General features: G+C 48.4%; 1 protein-coding gene across 1 annotated transcript in view; it reads right to left on the bottom strand.

Annotated features, from left to right (window-relative positions):
- The window catches only part of LOC147092769 (NACHT, LRR and PYD domains-containing protein 3-like), a 235,955-nt gene that overhangs the window by 73,529 nt on the left and 156,251 nt on the right, over positions 1 to 6,175 (bottom strand). The gene's annotated exons all lie outside the window — the stretch shown is intronic.

Below are 6,175 nucleotides of genomic sequence, written 5' to 3'. Positions count from 1 at the left end.
TCCCTCAGTACTGTCCCCAACAGTACATCTCTCCCTCAGTACTGTCCCCAACAGTGCAGCTCTCCCTCAGTACTGTCCCCAACAGTACATCTCTCCCTCAGTACTGTCCCCAACAGTACATCTCTCCCTCAGTACTGTCCCCAACAGTACATCTCTCCCTCAGTACTGTCCCCAACAGTACAGCTCTCCCTCAGTACTGTCCCCAACAGTACATCTCTCCCTCAGTACTGTCCCCAACAGTACAGCTCACCCTCAGTACTGTCCCCAACAGTACAGCTCACCCTCAGTACTGCCCCCGACAGTGCATCTCTCCCTCCGTACTGTCCCCAACAGTACATCTCTCCCTCAGTACTGTCCCCAACAGTGCAGCTCTCCCTCAGTACTGTCCCCAACAGTACATCTCTCCCTCAGTACTGTCCCCAACAGTACATCTCTCCCTCAGTACTGTCCCCAACAGTACATCTCTCCCTCAGTACTGTCCCCAACAGTACAGCTCTCCCTCAGTACTGTCCCCAACAGTACATCTCTCCCTCAGTACTGTCCCCAACAGTACAGCTCACCCTCAGTACTGTCCCCAACAGTACAGCTCACCCTCAGTACTGCCCCCGACAGTGCATCTCTCCCTCAGTACTGTCCCCAACAGTACATCTCTCCCTCAGTACTGTCCCCAACAGTGCAGCTCTCCCTCAGTACTGTCCCCAACAGTACATCTCTCCCTCAGTACTGTCCCCAACAGTACATCTCTCCCTCAGTACTGTCCCCAACAGTACATCTCTCCCTCAGTACTGTCCCCAACAGTACAGCTCACCCTCAGTACTGTCCCCAACAGTACATCTCTCCCTCAGTACTGTCCCCAACAGTACATCTCTCCCTCAGTACTGTCCCCAAAAGTACAGCTCACCCTCAGTACTGTCCCCAACAGTACAGCTCACCCTCAGTACTGTCTCCAACAGTACATCTCTCCCTCAGTACTGCCCCCGACAGTACAGCTCACCCTCAGTACTGCCCCCGACAGTACAGCTCACCGTCAGGACTGTCCCCAACAGTACATCTCTCCCTCAGCACTGTCCCCAAAAGTACATCTCTCCCTCAGCACTGTCCCCAACAGTACATCTCTCCCTCAGTACTGTCCCCAACAGTACATCTCTCCCTCAGTACTGTCCCCAACAGTACAGCTCACCCTCAGTACTGTCCCCAACAGTACATCTCTCCCTCAGTACTGTCCCCAGCAGTACATCTCTCCCTCAGTACTGTCCCCAACAGTACAGCTCACCCTCAGTACTGTCCCCAACAGTACAGCTCACCATCAGTACTGTCCCCAACAGTCCATCTCTCCCTCAGTACTGCCCCCGACAGTACAGCTCACCCGCAGTACTGCCCCCGACAGTACAGCTCACCCTCAGTACTGTCCCCAACAGTACATCTCTCCCTCAGCACTGTCCCCAACAGTACATCTCTCCCTCAGCACTGTCCCCAACAGTACATCTCTCCCTCAGTACTGTCCCCAACAGTACAGCTCACCCTCAGTACTGTCCCCAACAGTACAGCTCACCCTCAGTACTGTCCCCAACAGTACAGCTCACCCTCAGTACTGTCCCCAACAGTATATCTCTCCCTCAGTAATGCGCCAACACTACAGCTCTCCTTCAGTACTGTCCCCAAAAGTACAGCTCTCCCTCAGTAATGCGCCAACACTACAGCTCTCCTTCAGTATTGTCCCCAAAAGTACAGCTCTCCCTCAGTACTGCGCCGACAATACAGCTCTCATTCAGTATTGTCCCCAAAAGTACAGCTCTCCCTCAGTACTGCGCCGACAATACAGCTCTCCCTCAGTACTGCGCCGACAATACAGCTCTCCCTCAGTACTGCGCCGACAATACAGCTCTCCCTCAGTACTGCGCCGACAATACAGCTCTCATTCAGTATTGTCCCCAAAAGTACAGCTCTCCCTCAGTACTGCGCCGACAATACAGCTCTCCCTCAGTACTGCGCCGACAATACAGCTCTCCCTCAGTACTGCGCCGACAATACAGCTCTCCCTCAGTACTGCGCCGACAATACAGCTCTCCCTCAGTACTGTGCCGACAATACAGCTCTCCCTCAGTACTGCGCCGACAATACAGCTCTCCCTCAGTACTGCGCCGACAATACAGCTCTCCCTCAGTACTGCGCCGACAATACAGCTCTCCCTCAGTACTGTGCCGACAATACAGCTCTCCCTCAGTACTGCGCCGACAATACAGCTCTCCCTCAGTACTGCACCGACAATACAGCTCTCCCTCAGTACTGCGCCGACAATACAGCTCTCCCTCAGTACTGGCCCCCAACAGTGTAGCTCTCCCTCAGTACTGTCCCCAACAGTGTAGCTTTCCCTCATTACTGACCCCGATTATTAGCCTTACCCTGATCCCGCAACAATTTTCTGTCTCTATTTCCATGTAGATTTTGCAAGTTATATCCTTGTTATTTCACTACAACTAATCAGGTAGAAGTACCTTTTTATTTGATCAAGTCACAAATTGTGAATTTGATCTGATCCTTGTTCTGAGAGACTCCAGAGCTCCGCCCTGTGTGTGAAAGCTACTGCCCGCCCTCAGGGTGGATTTCAACTCAAACATTCCTCATTTGTGTCAGAAGAGGAAGCGGCCTTTCTGGACAATTCAAAGTGTAGCGGTTTGACAATTCGCTTCCAATTCACGTGTGGACAGAGTTGGTTATAGATTTAACTGTATCTCTTCTTGTTGCAGGGCGGTTCAGTAAAACAGACACATGGTTAGAAATACATTGTTACATTTCCATCTGGATAGTGTTTGCTAAAATTCCCAATGATATCCTGATGTTTGCGCGATGAGCCCAGGGCCCAAGAGCCAGTGTCTTGTCAGTGAGCTGAGAGGTGGCTGTCTCTGTACGTGAGGATATCAAACATTTAACCACCGAATTAAACTATACAGTAAAGATCACCCCCGTGCTGTAGCTGTTATAACCGTTACATTTTCCTCATTTTCAAGGTGGTTATCAGACAGTAATAAACATCCCCATCCCGAGATGGAACTGTCCGAGAGAAAGTGTTGGAGAGCAGATGGTGGTGATAACCCGAGGGGCAGATTAGAGAGAAAAATGGAAATATCGCAACCTACCCTCGGAATTATCAGCAGAAACTATCTTCAAAAACTTTCGCTCGGGTACTTCCATCCCGGGGAGGGGATATATATTATTGTCAGAGAACCCCCCTGAAAATGAGGAACGAACAACCTTTATACCACCTACAGCACAGGAACGGTCCTTTCAGTATCTAAGAATATAACGGGTGTGTCAGCTGTAGATTCCCAATGTTAAATGTAGCTATGAAAAGTCAGTGCTCATTCCCCCTCTAACTGAAGTGATTGATGCTCAGGGTTAAATTAATTCGGCAGTTAAATGGTTAATGGCTTCACGTACAGGAAAAGCCTCCTCTCAGCTCACTGATAAGACACTGACTCTGGGACCCTGGGCTCAAAGTACCAAACATCTGCAAATCGATGGAAATTTTAACAATATCTCAGATGGAAATGTGACAATTTATTTCTAACCATGTATCTGATTCACTGAACTTCCCTGGAATAAGACGATATAAAGTCTGCTTTTTAACTAATTTTGCTCACAGGTGAAGCAGAATCGAATTGTCAAACCGATTGGAATTTGTTTGATCAGAAAGGCCGTTCCCTCTTCTGAAGCGGATGAGGGTTGTTTGCGTTGGAAATCCATCCTGAGGGCAGGCAACAGCTTTCACACAGAGGGCGGAGTTTTGAGTCTCACAGAACAAGGATCAGCTCAAATTCGCAATTTGTAACTTGCTCAAATCAAACAAGGAACTTCTAATGATTGGTTGTAGTGAAATAACAAGAATATAACTCGCAAAATCTGCAGGGAAATAGAGAAAGATAATCCTTGCACATCAAAGTAAGGTTAATGTAGCTTCAAAGCTTCATTCCTGTGTTTTATGATTTTATTTTCTCCCTTCCTCTCTAACGCCAGTAAATCATGGACTGATGTGTTCCCCAGCTATTCTGTGAGTGTGGGCTGAGACAGTGACTGAGGGCAGTCCATTTTACATTGGGGTGATCGAGGCTAAGCCTGGTCTACTGGCCTCTACCAGTCTCCCCACGGACTCACAAATTAACATCAGGTCGCAGTATTCCATCACTGCTCTTAATACAAAAACTAACTACTCAGATTACCAATAGGTAGGAGCGTCCCATCACTAATCTTTACACGTAAAGAAATTACTCAAATTATGAAAGGATAGGCAGGTCTCCATTACTAATCTTTTAATGAAAATAATTACTCTCATTTTCAATAGAACACCATCACTACTCTGTTGTTAACAACTAACTACACAAATTACCAACAGGCACGAAGCTACCTCCGAGTGGGTATCACATTTGGCATGATTAAACTAACACAAATAGTTACAACCTCCAGCAACCTTATCCCACTGATTGATAATTGTAAACACTTCTATCATATTGCCCCACAATCTGCGTTGCTTTAACCAAAAGAAACACAAAGGTTCAAAGCTTTCTGTATATTTGTGGCTCCTCAGATCTGGCAGCTCCCCAGTGATTCTGCGTATAACCCTCTCTAAAGTCTCCATCCTTCCTATAGTGCAGGGCTCAATACTACACACGAAACTCTAACTGAGGTCTTATTAAAATTGTATATAGGCTCATCGCTACCTTGCGGATTTTACATTCTATACCTCGTGCTTAAACCTCGAATTTCATCAGCTTCTTTAGGACTTTCTCAACATGTGTTGCTTTTAATGTCCTTTCAATCTGTATCCCCAAATCTCTCTGCTCTTCCACAGCACCGAGCCGTCTTCCACTCCGAGTATAATTACAGCTCTTCTAAATAAGTAACTATATCTCCTATTCTAGCATCCTCTGCGAGATTCCACACCAGTCCTTCTAGGCCTCAATGAATCATTACTAAATTAATTAATCTAAATCAATTGGGCATAATCCTTAGCAACAATAAACTAACCACAAATACATAGAAACCCCAATAAACTGGCCTCAAATGAGTTAAATCTCTGAAATTAGTAGGCTATTCTGAAATGCCTATAACTTCCTGCCTTAATAAACTAACTCCAAACTGATATAATCCCAAACAATAATAAACTGACAACTTTAAATGTGCCTTTTTGTCCCTGACGTGCTCTTCACAGTTCGAAGCCGAGATGCTGTATTTGCAACGATTGCCAGGATTTGCAAGGATATGATGTCCACTCGGGATAGAAGAGAAGAGAACAGGCAGTTGAGGAATTTGTAGAGGAACGCTGTTTATTCAGACTCGTAAATGGTAAGAAGGTGTTTACTACTTTTAGCAAAGTAACATTTCAGTGGAGTGTCAGTGTGGAGCCGGGTCAGTTGGGTTTCGGGCTAGGTCAGTGGGGTGGGTGTGGTGCTTGGTCTGTGGGAGGTGGGACTGGGTTAGTAGGGTGTCGGTGTGTGGCTGGGTCAGTGGGGTGTGCGGCTGGGCTGCTGGTGTGTAGCTGTGGGGCTGGGTCAGTGGGGTGTGGGGCTGGATCAGTCGGGTGTCGGTGTGGGGCTGGGTCAGTGGGGTGTGGTGCTGGATCAGTGGGGGGTGGGCCTGTGTCATTGGGGTGTGGGGCTGGGTCAGTGGGGTGTGGGGCTGGGTCAATAGGGTGTCGGTGTGGGGCTGTGTCAATGGGGTGTGGGGCTGTGTCAGTGGGGTGTGGGGCTGGGTCATTGGCGTAAGGGGCTGGTCCGGTTGTGTGTCATTGTGGGGCTTGGTCAGTGGGGTGTTGGTGTGGGGCTGGGTCAGTGTGGTGTGCGGCTGGGCCGGTGGTGATTAGGTGTTGGGCTGGGTCAATGCGGTGTGTGGTGGGTCAGTGAGGTTTGGGGCCGCTAGCTTAAAGGGAGCATTGGTGAAGTGTAATGGTCATTGAAAAGGCAAGTTACAAACGGCAAAGAAAACATCCCTTTATGAACATAACCCGCCCTGTCTCTGTAACCTCCTCCAGCCCTACAAGGCGCCACCTCCAAGATCGCTCTGTTCATCTGGCTCTGGTCTGTTGTACATTTCACCCTCTCCTCACCCTTTCTATGGTGGCCATGCTTTTGGCAGTCCAGGCTCTCTGCTCTGCAATTCCCCATCTTAGCCTCTCCTGCTC

This window comes from Somniosus microcephalus, unplaced genomic scaffold (genome assembly GCF_052327205.1).
Source record: "Somniosus microcephalus isolate GS21.2 unplaced genomic scaffold, FLI_Smic_1.0 unresolved_chr2, whole genome shotgun sequence".
Classification (NCBI taxonomy): domain Eukaryota; kingdom Metazoa; phylum Chordata; class Chondrichthyes; order Squaliformes; family Somniosidae; genus Somniosus; species Somniosus microcephalus.
Note: the sequence above shows the minus strand (reverse complement) of the source record. Positions and strands in the feature narration are given on the sequence as shown.